The sequence below is a fragment of the Rhipicephalus microplus genome, chromosome 5 (assembly GCF_043290135.1).
Source record: "Rhipicephalus microplus isolate Deutch F79 chromosome 5, USDA_Rmic, whole genome shotgun sequence".
NCBI lineage: Eukaryota > Metazoa > Arthropoda > Arachnida > Ixodida > Ixodidae > Rhipicephalus > Rhipicephalus microplus.
Genome location: NC_134704.1, coordinates 188,685,278 through 188,709,058, shown reverse-complemented (window position 1 = coordinate 188,709,058; position 23,781 = coordinate 188,685,278). Strand labels below are relative to the sequence as shown.

Genomic DNA, 23,781 nt, shown 5'->3' with positions numbered 1-23,781 from the left:
TCACCGTCGATGAAGAACTCCCAATAATACATCGTCTTGTGATTGCTGACCGCGCCGCTCCGTGACTCGCGTAAACTGCTCGCGCATCACAGGTGAAAAAATTCCTGTCCACGCAAACAAAACGCTGATCTTAGAGAGGCACGTTTTATTGCAAAAAAATATGAAAGGAAAGGAAACGAAGTCACACTGCCGCCGACCGAAACACTGATTGCGATAAGCCAAAAGCTCGTGTAGCCCTAGGCCGGCACGCATGTAGGGACACCTCTTTAAGCACTTGTTGCGAGTTTCGATTGCAAAACGAAGCAGTGGCAAATCGCCATTAATGAAAACTGAGTCAAATGATTGCCGATGTGTAAGGTGTCACGAATAAAGCACCAAATGCCCGTTTTTATCGTTTACATTGGTTTGAACACTCGTTTTGTCCACGCGGCTTCGCATGTAACCAAGTGTTTCTCTCTACCTGCAAACACTGTTGTGCGGATTTCACTTGCGATGGCTTTTTAAATATGAAATGCTATGAGAACTCGCCTGTCTAAATAAATTAGTAGCTAATGGGTGTCAACCGGGAATAGGTTGCACACATTCTGCCGCTCACGGAACCCATTTTGAGAACCCATGTGCACGTGCCAGAGCATCCGGCAGACGCGTCGGATGCAGGGAAAAATGACTCCACGTTTACCGTTTTTCGCACACAGCAAACACGTACTCGTAGGTGACCACATGCAGCAGCATCAACATGAAAGTCACAGTGCCAGGAGGAATGCGCTATGCACGACAGAGAACTGGAGAGTGAACCCCGCTATGCTTCTCACCAAACTCGGTGGTTTTCGCTAGCCAACAGTGGCGCTAGAACACACAGCCTAGCTAGTAGAAGCAGCACGCTCGATGCTCAGCAGCACATTTTCGTGAGTCACGCATATTTCCTAAAGTTTGAAGATTATGGCGGCATTATGAGAGCCTTTGTCACCAGAAATGTGGAAAGTGAAACAAAAAACATGATTGGGTGCATTTTATTAGTGAAACTCGCCATTTTTTCCCCCACTGAAGCTGAGGTCGGCATCAATATTCTAGCTTTCGAGGCTGTTTCGGAGCAGTTCGGTGCAATTTTCTTTATTGCTATGCTTTTAGAGCAGCGTTTTTTAGAGCAAAAAAACGGAAATGTATCAAAAATGCGCAATGTGAGCAGCTGTCTCACTCGTTACCAATGCATGTGTGTTGGCAGTACAGACCCAGGTCGCAACAGCCTCTTTTGCCTTACACATTAGCTTATTCCAAAGTGATCAAAGATGGATTGGCTGCATCTTTGGTACAGGAGGAAGTGTGCAAGACATGCGTGCACAAGGTATTGAGCAGTGTTTACGCTTAGGTCCAGAGGTTTCCATCAGCAGGGTTTCCAGATTATGCGGTCACTAGATCCTGCAAAAAGGTGGTGAGATGGATCAAACATTTCAGCAAATACGAAGTCTCTGAGAAAAATCATAAAAGCTACTTTAGCCTGTTGCCCTACGTTCAAGTTCTTTATTGATACAAGCTCTTATTAGTCCGTGAAAATACACAAAACTTGTTAGACTTGTTCACAATATGGCGCACAATTAAGAGTGACGCATCTAGATATGATGTGGCAGTGGTATGTACGGCTTTTAAGAAGCTGGGCAGCACTTGCACACTTGTTAAGCTCAGGGCCAAAGGCAAAACCAAAAATAAAGGTGAATGTGGTCAGAAACACCGAAGCTCCTCCATTCCTTGAATTACTGGAGTAGTGTACAAGATTCTCCAGTCATGCTCCAACAGTTATATTGGTCAGACTGGTAGGTGCATGTTAGATTACGGGGGTACCAGAAGAAATGCGAAAAGAATGTCCGAATATAACACTTGTTTGCTTATTGAACACAGCGTCACTGAAGGCTGCTCTTTAACAAGATGAGGGGTGCAACAGCCGAAATACAACTTGGAACAATTTTAGGAGTAGCAAAATATTACTTTTGAAGCACTAAATGTAAATTTTGAGCAGTTTACAGGGAAAAGATGTGCAATTTTCATCACTAGATACCAAACTTTGAGTTGTATAAAAAAGAGAGCTTACATTTAGAAACAAGATATCTATAAACCATTCGACATCACCTAAATAGTGCATTGTAAACATGAGCACTGCTATTTCTATGAAAATGGTATTTTGAACCACCCTACTGAGCCAACAATGATAGTGTCCATATTAGCATTTGCTGGGCCTGTAAAATCATTTGACAGACACTGAGAACCTAAATATAGATCTGCCAAGCTTGCGACCATGAAATTTGGGAGATTCCCGAAACCGAAGAGCACAGGTGGTGAAAAAAAACTGCGGCACAATTTAGTTTGTTTTTAAAGAAATGCCATACAGTGTCCAAATGATTTCCGATAGCATATTTAGACATCAGTGATTGCACTGATACTCGTCATTAGGCAGCGTACAAACGCATGAGTAAGTGAACATAATGTGCAGTGTCACGTGACTAGGGATAACAGCCCCTTCCAAATCTCAGTACGTTTTTCCATAAAGCACTGGTGTAAAACGGCAAAGGTGGCCTATTCAGCATTCTCTGCACGGGTTAGAATCCCAAGCCAAGAAATTTTCGAATCACTACACCTCCCCTTCCCCAACTTTCCACCTTGATTTTATTTTCACCGTGGAGTTAGGTATCGCTTCGGCTCTCCCTTGAAGGCGCGTTCGACGAGGTAAACTAACAATGGCGTGCACCCGTTGACCTAGCGACAGTACAGCAGATGTCCATTGCCAGGACCGGGGCCGGGACGACGCAACTTCAAGACAAAAAAAAAGAGGGGGGGGGGGCTCAGAGCTTTCAATGAAATAGGGAGTGTTCAGTTTATTTTTCTTTTAGGCTTTATTCACGAACTGTTCGATATTTCACGGCAGCTCTTTGAAGATGAATCAGTTTTCGAAGCTTACCAAGTTTTTGCCTGTAGATAAAAACAGCATTCAGAAGTGACAGTGGCTATGGGCCCATCCTACAGACGTAATCTATAAGCAAAGAACCCTGTGAGCTGGGGCCACAGATGGCAGAGGCCTTGCCAGAAATTTCTTTTGAAGGGACACCACCTTGATTAGAATGGGTCCCAGCTTGGCAAGTAGATCTGGAGGACCATTATTTTCTGCTCCCCTATATACTTTAGGAAAATATTGGGAGGGCAGAGACGCGGGCCTGGTGTGCCAACCCCTGGCTATGCTACTGGTGGGTGGAAACCAGTGTGGTCGAGTACACAGATAGAGAAGGAGAGCCGGGGAGGAGGGTGAGAGTGGCCCAGGCTACTGTTAGGTTACCTTGGCGAGCGAAGTAGGTCTAACTGGAGCGGCACATGCATGATGTAAGAAAGAAGGTTGTGTCCAACGTGCTGGCCGAACACACAGAAGCAACTGGCAACGAAATAGACTAGAATAAGGGGAAATTACCAAAATAAATGGAGAAGAATGGGACTTCCAGGCTATATGTAGACTCTCTGACAATTCGGACAACAACGGGGCACATTCTTGAGTGTGATGACAATGACAGCAACTACCCCCCGATATATGCACCTAACTCCTATTTTGAAATATATATAGTTGGACTATTCGCAAATTCATTAATAGTTGTGAGCGTGGCTCCCATGCGGAAACCTAAATGCTTCGCTTTTATGCGAGCATTCATGTTCGGTGCTCATGTCAACCCCATAGTTTATTAACAGCCACAACACAAAAAGAGAGAGGAGACAGTGGAACTGCAAGACGCCGTGAGAGTACCCTCACGTATGTAGCGCACTGTGGCATGCCACCGGTAACTTTTGCAGTATTTCCGGATTGTGTAGTCTGCAGACGTCCGCACACATGAAGCCGGAGCAAAACAACGCTGTTCGAAAATGAAGACTCTGCAAAGACACGGTAAAATCACACATGCAACTGCCAGCTTTCCTTCGCCAGTGCGAGGCAAGATCACGAGATCCAACCCAGCACGTCACAGCGATTGCAGCACTCGCGCCTCCGGTGGTGAGCCTCCCGCCCAATACGTTAGGGAAACTGCATGACCGACCCTTGGTACACTGAACGGTGCAGCAAGCAATAGAGGAAGACAAGTGGTCGGTGCATGGTGAATCAGTGGTCGAAAAGACAGTGACAAGAGACTTTTAGAAAACAGTCAACCACAGATTCTTGGCTCCCTAACGCATTTGTAAGTGGTGTAAATAAACATCTTGTATATTATAGAAACCAAGTGTCAGTGAATTGCTGAATCAAACTCTTTTATAACATACTCTTTCCTGTCATGAGAGTTTTGGTTCATGTCAAACATTAGTTGGAAAAAAATAAAGCTCACTCAAACTCATTTGAATTGAATTGAATTGAATTGAAATTTATTCCGCAACAACAAAATACATGTTACGAGGAGGGCAGGTAAAAGCTGTGAGAACAGCTTGAGAAGCCCTGACCCCCTAGTACACAGGGTAGCACAGAAAGACGTGCGGCTAAGGACAACCAAAATAAAAGTGTTTCACAATGTGCACTAAAAAAAAGAAACAATGAAAGATTACAATGAAAGATCACCGAGGTAGTCGCTAGATCACATTATTATATAAACACTAATCGCAATTTTTTTGGTGATATGCTAGATATATCAATGTTATGTTCCCTAATTATGCGGTTTAGAAGTGTAGGCAGTTGAAACTTTAACATTTGATTTCCGTATTTCGTTCTACATTTTGATATGTGCCACACTTCAGGTTGACGTACATTATAAGCAGGAAAATTTTTCTCTAACCTGGCTATTCTAGCAATCGTATCATTATTTTTCAATAAACCGAACTTATATAAACGGCTTAGTTTATAATCATATATTGATGCAACCTGAATGATGTAGTGTTTTTTAAACAATTCTGCTGTGTGGCTGCGATGTGGTAATTTATAGGCAAGACGCAAAGCTTTCTTTTGCAAGATGGTAAGTTTGCAAACGTTTACAGTTGTCGTTGTGGACCATACAAGAAAGGCATAATTCAATAATGAAGAAAACAACGAGTTATATATGAGCATGTTTACAGAAACAGGAAAATAGTAGCAATGACGGCGCATGACGCCGATTATACGAGATAGTTTAGTAATAATATGGTTCACGTGATCATCCCATGTCATGTTTTGTGAAAAATACACGCCTAATGATTTAAAACTTTTGACGACTTCAATTTCTAAATTATTTAACGAAATGATGGGAAACTGAACTTGTGTGTGGCGGGGGTGAAATAAAACAGCTTTTGTTTTTTTTATGTTTAGTTTTAGAGAGTTTTCTTGGGCCCATGTGTTAATTTTAGACAGTGCGTTATTCGCTCGGCTACCTAGATCGCTGCTACATCTGCTTGAAAAAAACAAACTTGTGTCGTCAGCATATATAATATAATGGGCAGATTCATCAATACGAACTATCTCATTAACGTAAAGTATAAAGAGAAACGGTCCCAAAATGCTTCCCTGCGGGACGCCTGTTTTAATGGATTTTGTTGCGGAATGTTTGCCTTGAATTACGACGAATTGAGTTCGGTGTTGCAAGTATGAAGTGATTAATTTGTGTGCAACGCCTCTTATACCGTAATGGTCCAACTTTTGTAGGAGAATTTTATGATTAATGAGGTCAAAGGCTTTTGAGAAATCAAGAAAAAGACCGAGTACCATATTTCGGGATTCAAAATTCTCTAGAATGTATTCTTTTTGTGCCAGTAGCGCGAGCTCAGTAGATTTATTTTTCCGGAAGCCATACTGCGCTGAAGTAATCAAGTTGAACTTGTCAGTAAAAGAGTTCAAACGTTTCAAAATTATTTTTTCCAGACCCTTAGAGAATACAGGTAGAATCGATATAGGGCGGTAGTTGGACATGTCATTTCTGGGACCCTTTTTATAGATAACTGTCACTTTTGCTATCTGCATGTTTCGCGGGAAATGTCCTGTGGACAAACATATGTTAAAAATGTAGGCAAGACAGGGTGCTAGTATGTCAATAACATACTTAACAGGTTTCATCTGAATATTGTCCGCGTCAGTGGCTTTGCTATTACTGAGTGTCAAAAATGTCGCTACTAATTCACTCTCTGAAATTGGCTCTAGAAATATTGTTTGGTTATTTCGAATATTCATATATTTTAAAGAAGTACTACTGGTTGTAGGGCCGCCAACTGACAAAAAGAAGTCGTTAAATGCATCAGCTAAATCAGGCCCTTGAATTTCTGTACCATCTTTCACAATTTTGGTTAATTCCTCCGGTGGATTATTAAGCGTACTGTTAATTGCCTTCCAAACGTTTTCTGTACGCCCTTGCGTTGAGTTAAACAGGTTCGAATAATATAGTTTCTTTTCATCACGAAGGCGTTTGGTGACAAAGTTTCGGTGCTTTTTAAATGCTTTGAGGGCTTCAGGGGACTTACTCACAATAAATGCCTTGAACAATTGGTCCCGCTTTCTTATAAGCTTAAGGCATTCTTTATTTACCCAAGGTTTCCGACTTTTTTTAAATGTTTTAAATGACTTTAGGGGAAAACATTGAAGGTATATTTCGGTGAACTTGTTCATAAATAAATCGTATGCCAAATTGGCGGCACTCGCTGCGAACACATTGCTCCAGTCGGTTCTGCCTAAGCGCTCTCTAAAGAGGGTTAGTGTTTCAGGATTTATAAGTCTATAGGAAAATTCTGCACGCACTTGTTTGGGTACGTTATTGAGTTGGTTAACAAACATAAATATAGGCATGTGGTCACTAATATTGTGAATCAAAGTGCCAGCCGTAACAAAGGAAGTATCAAAGTTTGTTATAAAAAGATCTAAGAGTGTTGATGACTGTGAAGTGATTCGCGTAGGAGCCGTTATAACATTTTGACAATAATGCGAGCTTAACATTGATTCAAGTTCTAATTTAACACTGCTCTCAACTAACATGTTGATGTTGAGGTCACCACCTAAAATCAAGGCATATTTTTTTCACTCACAAATTCTAACAGTGAGTCTAAAAAAGAAAAAAACAAACGGACATTATTTGATGGAGGGCGGTAACATACACAAAACACTGATGTACCACATCTAACAGTGAGTATTTCATATAGAGGAGAAATGCAGGAGAATTCAGACATCAATTCACAGTCTATTTTACTTGAGATTAGCATAGCTACGCCACCACCCCTTTTGCCTGTGCGGTTCATGTAGTATGATTTATAAGTTGGAGACGTAAATACATCATCTTCCGAAGCAAACCACGTTTCCGAAAACATCACAACGTCAAAATTTACTTGTGCTTCACTAAAAAAATATTCGAGCTCATCCTGTTTATTCCTTCCCGATCTAAGGTTGAAATGAACGCAACTGAGGCTTTTTTCACAACAAGTGTCATACAAGTTTTTAAGATTAATAAGGTCTATAGGTGCGGTTAAGGGAAACATGTTAAGACGAGTATCAAAAGAATATCAGGAAGTAAACAATGCAATGCGGGGTAACAGTATCACAGCTTATCAAGGTCACCCAAACGACGAATGACAACCGCGCTATCACCCTCTCTTTTCCTAACGAGAATCTTGCCGTTGCAGTGCCATGAAAAACGATAGCCATTGTTCTGTGCCCAGTCTTTTGCGTTGCGCAGCAGCTCTCTGTTTTGCTGGGTCATGTTTTCAGTGATCGAAACATTCGAAGCATCTCTTAGGGCTTTCCGCCTTCCTAGCCACTTATCACGAATTGATTGCTGGGCAAATCGAACTATAATTCCGGGTGTTTTGTTTGGCTTTGCCGGAAGTCTGTGGATAGCGGCGATGTCATTCCCAGTCAGCTCTGGCAGGTTAGCAATCTTGGCCACATCATTCAACTTACACAGCAAATTCTCGTCTGGCGTAACCCGGATGCCGTGAACTTCTATGTTTAGTCTCCGACTACGAAACTCGAGATCATTCACCGTAGCTTTCAGTTGTTGAATATCACTTGAGGTGCAGTCCGCCTCTAATTTCCCAACGCGTCTGTTTAAGCTACTAATGTCCTTTTCCTGCTTAGCTTGACAGTTCAAGATGTCATCGTACTTTTGTGACAACAGCTGGATTGAGACCTTAATCTCACCAACCTGAGCCGGCAGCCCTGCTAAAGCATCAAGCCTCCTAGTTATATCTGCCAGGCAAATGGTTAACTCAGAGTCCATGCTAGTTTTCTCCCCACTTTTCGCTTTAGATGAACGGCAAGCAGCACATCGCCATGCCCTGCGACCGCTCTCTCCTTTAGTCTTAAATGTCGTCTCCGACCAGCCAGAACAACTGCCAACATGGTAAGAGGACTCACATTCGTTGCACTTCAGGACACGCCCATCACAGGGGAGGGGCTCATCACAAGACTGGCACGTGCTTGTCATGGTACGTTGTCCAGGCATTCACAGTAGCACTCAGTTCGCACTCAATTCGGGAGCATTCAATTAGGAAAAAGGCACATTATGCACAGAGAACTCAGCAAAGCACTGAAACACGGTGGCAACGGCGGTGGCGGTAAGGCGGTATTGAGAAATAAGCGAATTTACCAACCTGGGTAAGCAAAAAGAGCTGATTAGGCGAACGTCCTTTCACCGCCGCCGCCGCCACCCGTGTGTCCAGGTACGATGTCGACGCCGGAAACACGTAAACACTTCCGCAGGCTCAGTGACGTCAAGATGTGATTCCGTAGCCACGGCAACCGTTTTCAGGTAGTCTAATGAATGGAGGAAATTTGAACGTTGTAAAGGAGCGCCGCTTTGATAAATGGCTCCAGCGCAACGATTCCAACAAGGCAGGAACCCTAAAGCACCGGCCGCCGAAATGCAGGACACCAACCTGGGTAAGCAAAAAGAGCTGATTAGGCGAACGTCCTTTCACCGCCGCCGCCGCCACCCGTGTGTCCAGGTACGATGTCGACGCCGGAAACACGTAAACACTTCCGCAGGCTCAGTGACGTCAAGATGTGATTCCGTAGCCACGGCAACCGTTTTCAGGTAGTCTGGGTAAGCAAAAAGAGCTGATTAGGCGAACGTCCTTTCACCGCCGCCGCCGCCACCCGTGTGTCCAGGTACGATGTCGACGCCGGAAACACGTAAACACTTCCGCAGGCTCAGTGACGTCAAGATGTGATTCCGTAGCCACGGCAACCGTTTTCAGGTAGTCTGGGTAAGCAAAAAGAGCTGATTAGGCGAACGTCCTTTCACCGCCGCCGCCGCCACCCGTCTTTATACATACCCGTATTTATACATACTTCGCGCCTGGGGCTCATTCTGACCCACCAAATTTTTCCTAAACCGGACTCGCTTGGCCTCGAGCTCACTAAAATATTACTCACCCTTTCTCACTCAAGCACAAGGCTTATTTGAATATGAGCGAGTCTTGACTAAGTCAACTCATAAGTGAGTTGCTGACCTAAGGTGTCAAGTTAAGGAGACGATCACACAGCGCCCAAACTTAACAGGCTAGATTTTATCGATCGATCAGATAGATACTACACAGACCGACTGACAGACAGATATGCTTAAGGTGCTTTTAGTTTGCTGAAAATGCTCTGCTTTAAAGAGCAAGTGACTACCAGGAGCTCAGCCCTTAAAGAAAGCGTCACGTTGAGACTTCAGCTTTTCTTGTTTCTAGGAATAGAAAGCACTTACGAGACATTTTGAAACTTGCCACTCTGTACTAGCACTGGTGCCCAAGCGATAGCCAACACACTGCCATAAACAAGCCTTGGAATGCAAATCACAGGTGTACAGCACGAGAAAAAATGAATTCCTTGTTATTACGGCAGGACGACAACACTTGGTAGGCTAAAAAAATAATTGAAAAACTGATGTGTTTTTGAAACACCCGACAGCGTTGTACAAACCTTGTGTAGAATCTGCTGCCATATAGCAGACACCGAGGGCCTTTCTGCAATGTTGAAGGTTAGGCGCGCTCCATCTGTGCAGGCACGGTATGTCCATAATAACGTGTGGTGGCAGAAAGGGGCGGCAGTGCCAACAAATTTTCGTGTGCCATGTTGCTCAGACTGAGAAAACTGGGATGCTAAAAATATTTGCAGGAGAATAACCTCTATGTTATTTGACTTCCTCGTGGCTGACGCGAAGGGCCAGATATGTTGCTCCTTTTGCTGCTTACAATTAAATGCCTGTTTACGTTCTACGTTCTATCCAAATGTGGGACTGCCTAGGCACTCATCACAGCACGCTCTTTCATGCCGTGCCAGACCGAAACGGGTTTTGCACCGTGTGAAGACAGGCACAGACAAACCGGCCTTGTGCACGAGCTTCAAAGTTGCACCACAGCTACTCATGCCCGCCTCTGCTGCTGTTTACAGCATTACTTTGACGATTACATTGCGATAACAATTACATATTAGCCACGTACCTTCTGCATGTCATCGATTCTCATTTAATGGAATGATTGTGCTCGAACATGTTGCTTATAGTTACCTGTTTATTGTAGAGTTTAATAAGGTAACATTTGGTGGTGGGGTTTGCGCGCACGTATTGCTTCACTATATGTACTTTTCAAGCATTCCATGTGCTCTTTCAGAGGGGGCGCCCCATTTCATTAGGACAAACCGAATGCTGTGACCCTCCGCCTGTTATTATTATTTTTTATACCCCAAGAAGAGTAAATATGTTATTCCAAATGGTGATCCTCCTTCATAAAAACTCTTGTATGCACCTTTGTGTGCCGTAAAATGTTAATAGATGTCTCAAGTATGTCAACACTGTTCAAAACTGAAAAAATGCTGTTCTGGCAAATCTGTTACCCTTAACTGTGAGTGCGCTCCCACTGTTTACGCACAAAGGTGGTTTCCCAAATGTTCAGTAGGCAATACACAACTGCCCTGCTGCAAACAGCTTGAAACTGTAAGGTGCAAATAAGCCCCGAAAGTGATGACGTGAACCCAAATATTTTACACCTACTGTGCTATTTACGAGCACATGCCCCCTCCCCCCAAAGGGTATTCAATGAAATACCAGATAATTAGCACCTACTTTATGGATACGCTTTTGATTTTCCTTTTTCACGCACAGAAGACTGCAAGGTAAAAAATTTTACTTTTGTGTTAATGCTATATATAGCGTACGTTGATCACTACAGCAGCAAAGCATTATTTATTTAAAATATAAAGAAAGAGTAAAAAGTTTCATTTCAAGTTAGATGTGCGACAAATCGGAGGGGCTATTTTGTAAGTATTCTATTTAGAACAGGGCAGACATGAAACAAAAGAATGAATTGGAGCCACACTAGATTGGTCAAAGCTATTCTCATGGTCTAGACATGAGAATAGCCATGGAAGGTGCATAGAATGGGTGGAGGCTGCATTGCGTCAATGAAATGGAGCCAATATTGCATCCGAACAACATGGATTCGATCGAAATGAAGCACTTGAGCCCGAAGAATCGAATTAGCATGTTTTGCATCCAACTCACTATAATCTTGCTGCGAAAATCACAACAGAACGACTCCTCCAAATTGCAACACCACCTAGCATCTACTCCAGGCACACATAAATGGGTTAAGTCATCCCAGTCTACAATCTCAAGCTTAAAAAAACAACACGTGCCGTTATTTATGATGTGCTGTATTCAATTTATATTTTTACATTTGTGGAAAGCATTTCCGATTTGTCTCAGCTTGCCGGCAATATTTTTCATCCCTCTTGTTCTTCCATTCTATCTCCTCCCATTCTAAATAAAACACTTACAAGTTAGCCCCAGCGTCAACATAGGCAATTTATAGTAAATTACGCTTTGCAATGGTGTAACAGAGCTTTCTTAGCCCCCTGCTGTGTCTCGCTCTTCCTCAGCCACCCTGCATTGTTCCTCATGAATAGCAAATAACTAAAGCAATCCTTATTTTAAAATCCGGCGACTGCTCCGGTCCAATTAAATGGCCCCTAAACAACCTCTTATAATATTTTTCAAACGTTCCAAGTACACACGTGCATCATAAGCAAAATGCTGCATGATCTGTGATTCTCCACGTGGCAGCGCAACAAGCCGCAAGGGCTCCACAAATTCCATGAAACAATCCCCTCATGCCGTTTGGGCTGGCACGTGACATATAGAAGTTGAATCTGACGTGCTGAATAAATATGCTGCAATTGGTCAAGCAAGCACCTCTGACTTCCTGTTAGCCTGCAAGAAGCTGTCCACGCCACTCGTCCTTTGTCGTGTAGTCGGCATGCATGCACGAGCTTGCAAATCAGGTACTGTGGTCCGTAGGACAGGGTTCATACCGACACTATTGATATAAACACCGTCTGGCACAGCAGAAGCGATTCGCCAACAAGCACAGAGTTGACAAAGGGTGGAGTCGCGGCAACCGTAACAAGACAGTGTTTGGAGCAATGTGTCATCGATGATGCATGCCGCGCAAGGTTGGGAGAGTTTCTAGGCAAGAGGGCAAAGCGGCTGTGGGAGAGGTACCAACGCAGGGTAGTGAAAAGAAGACTGAAAGGAGTGATTCCTGTGCTTATATAGTCAAAAATATTTAACTCCGCTATTACAGCACCGTTTCAAAAAATTTTAACAGCTTTATGGTTGTTGTGCACTTGCGCACAACTTCTTCACCACAACTGAATTTCCACCTCTGGGTGGTTAAATATTGCATTTGATTTCTGGCTGCATGCAGTATAGCATATATTGCGTGCCAGCACTGATCCGGTATAAAAATGATCCTTGTTGTATGGCTTTAAGATTGGTGGCCTCAAAATCAAGCCGCAAATATTTAGACCAGCAATGCTATTTCCACTGGTACACGCTGTCAAACGCGGAACTCTGGTGCAGCATGACATAATCTACAATGACTTTATTAGGATGGTACAGGAAACTTAGTTTGGCACATTTGTGGGCAGACGCAGCATCACTAGATGGGGAATGGGGGGCTTTTACATTATTAACACCACACGAAGCTAAGAGACAAGGCAAACATAGAAATTCAGATGAATTATTACTTGAAATTTTATATTTTGTTTCTGACTCACCACGAGTGAATTTTCAAAACAAATTGAAAGGTATTCTTTGGCTAGCAAAGCAAGAAAAAACGAAGAAGTATGTCAGACTTCCTTTTGTTGTCTGCCAAGCTAAGCCCGCTAGTAGCAACATAATCACCACCACAACTTTATTTTCTGCGAAGTAACTGACATACTTGTCGATGCCATTTTTTTACTCGTATTGATGTCACGAAGCTTTTAAACGTCACTGATCATTATATTTAATGTAGCTAGCAAGTTACACAAGCCTTGTCTAGCGTACTAAACTCCCACACAGAGAACTGCCTCTAGTTGCAAAGGGCCACGCTCCACATAATGGCCAGGCTGAACCCAGGGCAGGCTGCAGTAGTTGGCCTTGTTTTAGGTGCATCGTAAAGACGCGGTTATGCAAAATGGTGTGACATGTGCTACGTGTATGCACCATTTAGTTCACGCTACCGATACACTGCACAAGTTTGACACCCAGGCACATAAAATTAGCATTGGTGACAGGAAGGCACTCTTCTAAAAGATACCCGAGACATCGCAGACGACATAGGCTCCCGTCATGTAACAGTAAGCTTGCAAAAGTTGCACACTAAAATATTACCTGTACTCTGCTATGTACCCTCGAATTGAAAGAAATAAGATCGATCACTCGGGTCGCACGTACGTGACTAGCCGCGACTGTTCGTCCTACTTACTCGTCGAATACTCGCACACTACGGCGAGCGGTTGATTAAGATGCTCGTGACAGGTATGAACAACTCGTACAGAACAGTAACTTATACTCAAAAATGTAATCTGGCTCGTCGCTGGCGTTGCTGAGGCAGCTGAAATTTTCTTTTTTCTGCCCAGAACCCGGATGACAAAATCAGTGTTGCCAGCTCTTGGTAAAGAAGCGTCGATACAATAAACAAAATCGCCCAAAATATGGGCAGGGAAATATTTATTCGAAAGAAAACTATATATAATTTCAAGCCTGCTTAACAAAAGTGATATCTAGCACTCGGAACGCCGGCGATAGTGTAGTCAACCAGCAAATGTCTAAATTTACTCTCGCTCAGCTTGGCGAGCTGATCACGACCGAGGTCATGGTCGGCGCAAGAGACTGTGAAACGATTTTTTAAAAATGAAGTAGCATACAATTTATAGCTTTTATACAGCACCAGCTGTCTGTATAGCCAACAAAACAAGCGTACTACTTCTTACGACTGTGCTAAGCTTGCGTTGCGTATCACACGGTCACCTATCATAGCAGACGGAATAAGACGGTCGCGATCTGCGCATCGCAGTTTCTGACTCTCAGGCCGTGATTTAGCTCACGTTTTCGCCAAATGCTTGCGTGATTCTGCGCCAAACACAACCTGAGGGGTCTAATCACGATCAAAATACACCGCTAGAGAGAATCGACAAGAAAAATCAGGTGATCCTCGCAAAATCGCGAAAACGAGCATCAGCTGATCAGATTGCAGCATATATTTCATTTTGTGATGCCGGAGTTTCCGACGGTATGCAACTGCAGTAGTCTTGAACTCGACATGCGTGAAAAGCCACGGTTGTATGTGCGAGAATGACGCGTAAATATCAAGTGAGATTGACGGCCGTAAAGAGGTGAAGAAGTGCACAATTTTCGCCCCTATAAATGAAGTGGTAGTATAAGGTACTAGGCGCTGCCACAAGGTTGAGTTCAAACTATACAGTTCAACACAATAATACCAGTTCAGTCACACCGTGGGTTCGACGCTGGGTTAAACACTGGCTACGCCCTTGAAAACGTGACCCAGCATGGTCACATGTGCGTGTACATTTAATCTCAGATACACCTCGCTCTGATTGCAACATACACCAGACCGCGTGAACACAATACGGCAGCTCTTAAAATACAATAACTAAGCGTATAAACGTGCATGCTTTATTAGTAGGAAATTTGGAAAGCCATAACAGTCCAGCTAAGCCTGTCCACTATTACCTTGGCCCTAACAACACACATGTATACACTCTGGGAAAGTACCAGATCATGCTACCAGTGAGCGTACAAGCAAAACATCGCAAAAATAACGAGGTCTATAGGAGAGCGTGCACAAAACGAGCGCCACTAATTTTCAGCATTTTTACACCTTAACCGCTAAGAAAAGCTCTGCACCGGTGCGAATTGATCGGTCAGATTATTACTCGTGTTTTAAGGCATAGCAATTGTACCAGCTTCTTTCTGTTGCAATGATATTATCGCGCACTACATTATCACTGTTTCATATAATAAACTGGGGAGCCAGCACAATAATATGGGATGGTTCTTTGAGAAAGAGATCTAGTCTTAGGGCTCTGATGACAAACGAACAGAGAAGAAACAATTCTGCATATGGCAACTCAACCTTGCAATTGATGTACTACATAAGTTATAGTAAAAGCACCATCACAATCGAGCTGCAAATTCAAAAGCATTTTCGAGGCAGCCATGCCAAATACGCATATATTTACAGATTTTGCCGACTTCGCTCAGCCCAGTGTGTGCTGTGTGTTGGTGTGACTGTGTTCGGCGAATGGTGCTGAAGTCTAATTCAGGATGCTGACGGCATAGCACCAACAGTCAACTTGGCCTAGCTGTTTCAACCCAGCACCTCACATTCGTATATGTTGTCACAGATATATGATGTAGCAATTTCCTCCGAAATTGGCCTCATGGGGTTCAATCATCAAATCCTTTAAGAAGATGTTTACATTTCAAATAACATACTGATAGTGACACCGTTCATCGTGTCTGATCTTCTACCTATGCCATGCGGCATGACAAATTCTAGACATACATTTCAGCATTTTTCCCAGCCTTGAATTCTGTCATGCTTGCCTCAACAACCTACTCATCCCGAGTTCATCAAATGAGCACAGTTCACATTTGAATTCTGTTATCCAACATCTGAAACAAGGCACATTTGTCAGCATAAGCAGGTGTGCATTTGATGTCCAAAAGCTCACCTGTCCTATCCTCGTGTTCTCCGCATCCAGTATTCAGCTCTACCGAGGCAGATTTATAGGTGTTGAGAGCTCTTATCTCCGAATACTAGATGATGATAAAATCTACAAGCTTGTTCGTCTTATTTGTGTGAACTACGTACTATACTAACATTTTGTACCATGGTGCCAGGCCATTATACGTATTCCCTCCACTTCGCGCTATTGATACACAGAAATGCTACTATATTGAGCTCCCTTAGACCAAGAACTCCCATAAAAACTTTTTGGGATTTTTATCTGCCAGGAGAATCCAAAGGCTTCCCTTGACAGATAAAATAAGGAGTATGGCATCACGTGAGACTACGTACCACCTGTGTTGAATGCCTTGCTGCACTTCAAGATTCAATCACGACATTGCTTGATATGTTTGCAGGCCCAAGCACCCAATTAGGGCACGTTTCTGAGGATCTGAATGTGCCATTGACTATACTGCTGCCTTGCAAAATACAAATTTTTGGCTTGTGTTTATCGCATAGTTTAGCGTTGGGTGAAATAGATTCTTACTCCAGACACTTCTAGGCCACGCACTGTTGCTCCTGATTTTGTAGCTGCTGGCTGCATCCCTCGTGTCATCCTTGGTTCCAACAGATAGAGAAAGCCAATATGGACCGACAGTACTTCACCAAGCCCTCCCTTCCAATGAGCAATGAAATTAATGAAACGTATATGCAAGACACTCAAGGCAGACATTGGTTGCAGCACTGTAAAACTTGCTTTAGGCGTGTCTGTAGGTTCACCCAGTGACCATGTTCTTTTACGCTGATCGACACGAAGCCCAAATTCCTGCCAGTGACTACACATCTCGCCTATGTTACATCTTAAAGAAGCTTCTCTATATAGCTGTGTGACAGTGCATTCGAAGGCACATATAGTAGCAGTGAACTAGACCCCTGTACACGCATGCATAATGAAATGATATTGGCTAACCATCCCTCAATGGTGTCATGCTGCCAACTTTAAAAAGCCTTTCTCTCAAATAACCTTTACTGATGTTTTATGAAAACTAGACAAATGATTCACTTCCTATGCAGAAGTCATCATCAGTGCGAAATGACCTGAAACAGCAAAAATACCCCACTTACATAACATCAATAAATATTCCCACAATGCCATGATTAAAATTGCATGTTAACTGGTTGTCAAGTCAATCTAGCTAATAAAGCCTTTACCAGAATTATTTCTTAAGGCAAAGTGAAAATATTCTTCCTTTGTTTTATGCATTTGTTATATCTGAAATATTATCTTATGTGCAAAAAAAATGCTCCATTGAATTGGTGACTCCTGAGTTATGATAGCTACAAAAAGTATTGAATAACAGCTGTAATGTTATCATATGATTCAGTAAGTTTATGTTTTGCACGAGTGCCACAAATTAAAAGTGAGAATGTAATTTCAATTTTTTATTGCCTCGTACTTACGCTGAAGTGCAAGTGTAACTTCATGTTTGCTGTGAGCTTGACTCCTGCAACCAGACCTCACTTGAAAAAGGTGCAGGCACTATTCTAAATACCTGAATTTTTAATCAGTTGGAATAAAAGATGGCTTTTTGCATCTTGAACTTTGTTTCTTTTGTAGATTAGCTAGCTCGTGGTCGTAAGTCTGGGTAATTGTCTTTTCCAACTTATTCACATCATAAAAGCACTGAATCTTGAAAGCCACATTTGCAAAAATTAAAGATTAGGACCGAGCATGTGCCCCTGAAGAACAAAAAGCAATATTCACGTAACCAATGTGATGAATGCTGTAAACCCTGTTGTTCATCAAACGGTCCTTCAAACATTCTGAGAGGTGTGCTTGGTCATAACTCTGACATGGTTTAAAAATACAACTATAGGAGCCAGAAAGCTTGAATAGGACTGACAGATTAAGTTGGTATGTATTCATGATATTAGAACAGTACAACGAAGAAGATTAAAACAAATGAGCCACAGGAACACAAGTGCCGATTTGCGACTGACGTTTATTCAAAATTACAGAACAGATATATACATTCACATGTCAATACAAAATATTGACCACGAATATGAAAAATAAAAAAACAAGTTGTACAGAAAAGTAAAGGATTTGTTTACCCTGCAGTATATTTGAAAGAAAGCTGATGCATGATTGTTTTTCATTTTGACTGTACCTTGTCAATTGCTTTTTTTTTTCAAAACAATATCACAGGACAACTCAGGAAGCCTGTGCTCGCGCACGTTACTAAAGGTCTTTTTTACTTCATTGTCGTGTCAGTCTAAAAAACCGAAAGCTTACTGGATCTCAAGACTAGTTATAGTAGTTCTTCCCCTACTTGTTTATGTGGAAATCCAGCAGTATGAGCTTTTTTCGACTCCACTGTTGCCATAAATGTTGTGTACCTTCTGCCTGAGTAGTTCTTTTTTGAGTCAACTCTAGCACACTGAAATATTGCTACTATTCAGACTCTTGGCAGCTTTAGTGCAATGAACTGAGTTTGTCGCTGACAGTAAGTCAGTGAAGCAAATTTTCCAACAGTTCACTGAATCAAACACACATTCAAAGCAAATCAAGTAAGAGGACAGCTAGTGATGGCATTTTTCTTATTGAAAAAGTTGTTTTGAGCAAGGCACAGCATTAGATTTTAAGTAAGGCCATATAAATTGAAGAAAATGTGAGCCCTATCTATATACACCTAATAATAATAATGTGAGGAACCGGTTCATTCGGCCAGGCTCGAGCTAAATCACGCTGGTGATGATATTCTTAGATGAAGAAGATGTACAGGTGATGATGATTACAAAGAGAATAAAGAGTCATTCGCTTGTCGCACTCACACTAATTCCCCCGCGCGGTGAAAGCGGCCGCCTGGTCACTTGACAGTATTATGAAATGCGTCGCGCATAAGGCTTTAAACGAGATACGTGCACTATCTCTGTTCCTCGACAACGATGATCAGGACTAGCGCTAAGAGGAGAAACGCGGTAATTGACAGGAGATGTCTGTTCGACCACCGTGTATGGCCCAATGAAGCGACTGATGAATTTGTCGCATAGGCCGGGGACGCGTAGTGGAGTCCATAGAAAAACTTCGTCACCAGGTGAAAAACTCACAACACGGCGAGACGAGTCGTAGCGAGATTTTCGAGTGTCTTGAGAGAGGCCGGTGTTAACACGGGCCTGGTGACGGCAGTGTGCGAGACGAGATAGGAATTCTTCAGAGAAAGGAGCCGTCGAGGGTGCAGGGGCCGAAAGGAAAGAGACATCCAGAGCGAAACTCGGCGAGCGACCATGGACGAGAAAAAATGGAGAAAATCCGGTAGTGCGTTGAGCAGCCGTATTATAGGCGAATGTCACGAAGGGTAGAATTGCATCCCAGTTCGTGTGGTTTGGGTGAATGTACATGGCGATCATGTTCGATAGGATCCGATGAAACCGTTCAGTCAATCCGTTGGTCGGCGGGTGGTAGCTAGAAGTGGTCTTGTGAACAGTGTTCGAGGCACGCAAAACTTGCTCGACAATGGAAGATAGGAAGACTTTGCCACGATCACTGAGAAGAATGCGTGGAGCTCCATGACGCAAAAAGATGTGGCAAAGAAAGAAATCGGCGATCTCAGTGGCAGTCCCAGATGGTATAGAAGCTGTTTCTGCGTAGCGGGTAAGGTGGTCGACTGCCGTGACAATCCAGCGATTCCCATTGGATGATATAGAAAGAGGGCCATACAAGTCGATTCTAACGACTTCAAAAGGTGAGGCGGGACAAGGAAGAGGTTGCATTAAGCCAGCCGGAGCAGTTGTCGGTCGTTTTCGCCGTTGGCAATGGACACAGGAGGCGACGTACTTAGCGACGGCTGAAGAGAGGCCAGGCCAAAAACAACGACTTCGAATTTTGTCGTAAGTCTTGTGGTAGCCTAGACGAGCAGCGGTTGGATCATCATGAAAGGCTTCCAGAACTTCACGTTGCAGAGACGTGGGATGACGGGTACCCACTTGTTGCCATCGATGTGGTAAATGTAGCGACATAAAGCATCACCGACAAGCTTAAATTGTTTAAGTTGTCGACGGAGTCTGGAGTTTGGAGGAGTAGTAGAGCCGGTCAAGCGGTCAACAATGGTGCGGCAGTATGGGTCGACACGTTGTTGTGAAACAAAGACGGATAGGGTGGCAGGTGATGAACTTAGCGCTGCGATTGGAGAGGTGCTGTTGTTTTGGAGTATCGATGATGAAGTGCTTCCGCTGGGCAAAGGACAGCGCGATAGAGCATCAGCATCTTGATGCTTCTTCCCAGATCTGTAGGCGACATTGAAATCACACTCCTGTAAGCGAAGCGCCCAGCGACCAAGGCGACCCGATAAGTTTTTCAGCGATGAAAGCCAGCATAGGGCGTTATGGTCGGTCACGACAGTAAAATGACGGCCGTGAAGATATAGTCGGAATCTTTGCACTGCCCAAACAACAGCAAGGCACTCCTGCTCGGTGATAGTGTAGTTCTTCTCTGGAGCGGTAAGAGCACGACTTGCGTAAGCAACGACGCGTTCGCGTGAGTTTTTGTCACGCTGCTAGAGTACCGCACCGAGACCATGACTACTTGCGTCGGTGTGAAGGATGGTGGGTGCGGTGGAATCGAAGTGGCACAGTACCGGATCTGACGTGAGGGCTTGCTTCAATGCCGTGAAAGCGCTTTCGCAGTCTTCGGACCAAATGAAGGGGACGTTTTTTGCGAGGTGTTGATGGAGCGGAGACGCAAGTTCCGCGACACCACGTATGAAGCGCCGGAAGTAAGAAGATAACCCAAGAAAGCTGCGCAGCTCCTTTTGACGTAGTGGACGAGGAAAATCAAGGACAGCGGCAAGCTTCTCGGGGTCGGGCCGAATTCCTTCTTTGCTGACAAGGTGGCCGAGAACCTTGATTGTCTTGCTAGCAAAGGTACATTTCTTGGTGTTAAGCTGTAGACTGGCTTTTGCAAGGCATGTGAGGACTTCGTCAAGACGTTGTAGATGCTGCGAGAACGTGGATGAAAACACTACTATGTCATCGAGATAGCACAGACATGTTTTTCATTTCAAACCACGCAATACGCCGTCTATCATGCGTTCGAAGGTGGCGGGCGCATTACAGAGTCCAAAAGGCATCACATTGAACTCGTACAACCCATCTGGCGTTGAAAAGGCGGTCTTCTCTTTATCCGACTCCGACATTGGTATCTGCCAGTAGCCTGACCTAAAGTCGAGGCTGGAAAATACTCTGCGCCCTGTAATGAATCCAGTGCATCGTCGATCCGAGGGAGGGGTTAAACATCCTTGCGCGTTATTTTGTTTAGCGCACTGTAATCGACGCAGAAACGCACTGTCCCATCTTTCTTTTGAACGAGAACAACTGGGGATGACCGGGGACTCGAGGAAGGACGTATGATGTTGCGTCGTAGCATGTCTGAGACGTTTTCCTCGATGATCTTGCGTTCTGCCTGAGATACGTGATATGGACGCCGATGTACAATACGAGAGCCGTCAGTCTGGATGCTGTGAGTAGCGGTGGTAGTCATGCTTAGGGTGGGCGAGTTCACGTCAAATAGAGAACGGTGTCTATTTAACAGGGCGAGCAAATCTTCAGTTTGATCAGGTGTTAAGTCATTGCTTATTGTCGCCGACACAGGTGTGGCAGAGGCATTGAATGGCAATGATTGCGACTTCGGAACATCGTTGTGGTTGTTGTTCGGAAGAGTAACAATCGCAACAGGTTCACTGTCGACCGCGCAAGATACTGTTGAGCCACAGGGGAGCAGTACACACTCGGGCGTTTGATTTATGGCGGTTAGGTACGTACACCCATCGAAGAAGCGAATAAGCCCCGGTGTGATCACAATGCCCCTACGTAGGGTATGACCGTAAGGGAGAATTAGTACGTCGCCATCCACAATGTCGGCGCAATTAACACTTATAATTTCTTCGATGTATGGCCGAACTACATAATCTGACTTGGTGACAAGGCGGATGCGTCCATCTTGTTCAAGCGAAGAAGAGTCAGTGGCGTTTAGATGCAGGAGGCGCTGACGACATGATATGAAAGCGGACGGAGAAGACAAGAAATCCCACCCAAGAATGAGAGCGTGGGTGCACTCACGAAATACCGCGAAAACAATGTGATGACGAATGCCTTCTATGCAGACACGAAAGGTACACTGTGCAAGTGGACGAATGAGAGCGTTGGTCGCCACACGTAGAGGTGGGCCGCCATAAGGTGTGGTGGCTTTTCGAAGGCGGGAACAAAAATGGGCACGAATAATCGAAACGGCAGCGCCAGTGTCTACAAGAGCCTCAACACGTACACCTTCTACAAACACTACTATCAAATTCGATGGCCGCTCTGGAGGAATTGTTAGCTGTCCAAGGGATGCAGTTTCCTCTCCTAAAACTGCATTGGGGAGTTTTCCGCGTGGGCGTTCGTGGAATGGGAGGCGGGCCGTAGACGCGACACTGAACGGCGACCTGGCGACAAAACCTGGCCTTCGACAAAACCGAGCGATATGTCCTCGATAGCCGCAGTAGTAACAGATTGGTCGAGGTGGGCGCTGAGGTGCGCAGTAAGGTGGTGCACGCACTGGCGGTGATAACGAAGCCACAGGCGTATGGTCAGCTGTTGTAGGCACAGAAACGGTGGGTGCGGCAGAGAGCGCGGCAACTTCGGCGTACGTGCGCGTCTGGCGCACGCAGGGACTGTTGGAACACGTCGCACGCGATGCGGAGGCGATCTCTTGTTTAATCAGGTCTCGCAAGCTATCTTTTTCAGGAGGTGAAGTAACTTCTGCAGCACAGGAAGAGCAGCGCCCGTGCAGCTCTTCACGAACGATGTCGCGAATAAGCGCCCGCAAGTCGAGGGGTGCAGGCAAACGAACGTCGGTGGCATCGTAGCAAAGGCGAAGAGACTGAAGCTCGTCAAGTCGCTGACAGATGGTTATCCGTCCTGGGTGGTGGCAGGATTTTGCGTGGCGAGGGCGTTAAAGACGACGGTGTTAATGCCTTTAATAATGTGGCGTATTTGGTCATTTTGAGACATGCCGGTGTTAACGCGCTTGCACAGTGCAAGGACATCCTCAATATAAGAGGTGTAAGATTCACCCGGCAGCTGCGTGCGTTGAGCGAGTTTCTTCTTTGCTGCCTCAGTGCGAACTGCAGGGGCACCAAATACTTGATGAATTTGCTGATCGAAAGTGTCCCAGTCGGGAAGATCCGGGTGGTGGTTCCAGAACCAATTTTTCGCAACATCGGACAAGTAAAATTGCACGCTGCGCAACTTGTGTGGATTGTCCCACCTGTTCAAATCGCTGATGAGGTCGAAGTTCTTGATCCAGTCTTCGACATCATCGCCTCGGAGACCGGAAAACACAGGTGGATCACGCAGGCGAGTGTTGTTGGGCGGAGCGGGTGGCGGTGGCTGCAGTAAGATGGCGACGTTGGATGGGCCAGAGTTTTCTTGGGCCGCCATGGCAGGGGGTTGTATGCGACGACACGAGCGGAGCTCCAACGAGAACGGGCGAGAGGACTAGAGGGAACAAAAAGCACAGTCCACCACTTGTGAGGAACCGGTTTATTCGGCCAGGCTCGAGCTCAATCACGCTGGTGATGATATTCTTAGATGAAGAAGATGTACAGGTGTTGATGATTACAAAGAGAATGAAGAGTCATTCGCTTGTCGCGCTCACAATAATAATAATGAACAAGAGAGCCGATTCTGACAAGGGATATACAAGAAAGCACATTGATTGTCATTCTCTGATCAGCTTCCAAGCCTCAATTCAGCTGAAGCAAGCGTGGCTTTATCCACTCA

General features: G+C 44.4%; 1 protein-coding gene and 1 long non-coding RNA gene across 3 annotated transcripts in view; one reads left to right on the top strand and one right to left on the bottom strand.

The window, feature by feature from the left end:
• Positions 1 to 23,781, top strand: part of LOC142818066 (uncharacterized) — a 499,687-nt gene that overhangs the window by 131,120 nt on the left and 344,786 nt on the right. The gene's annotated exons all lie outside the window — the stretch shown is intronic.
• LOC142818065 (uncharacterized) lies at positions 7,235 to 9,203 on the bottom strand. Its single transcript, XR_012895531.1, has 2 exons — positions 8,836 to 9,203; positions 7,235 to 8,713 (listed from the first exon to the last, which is right to left on the bottom strand). It is a non-coding gene; the product is annotated as an uncharacterized LOC142818065 (long non-coding RNA).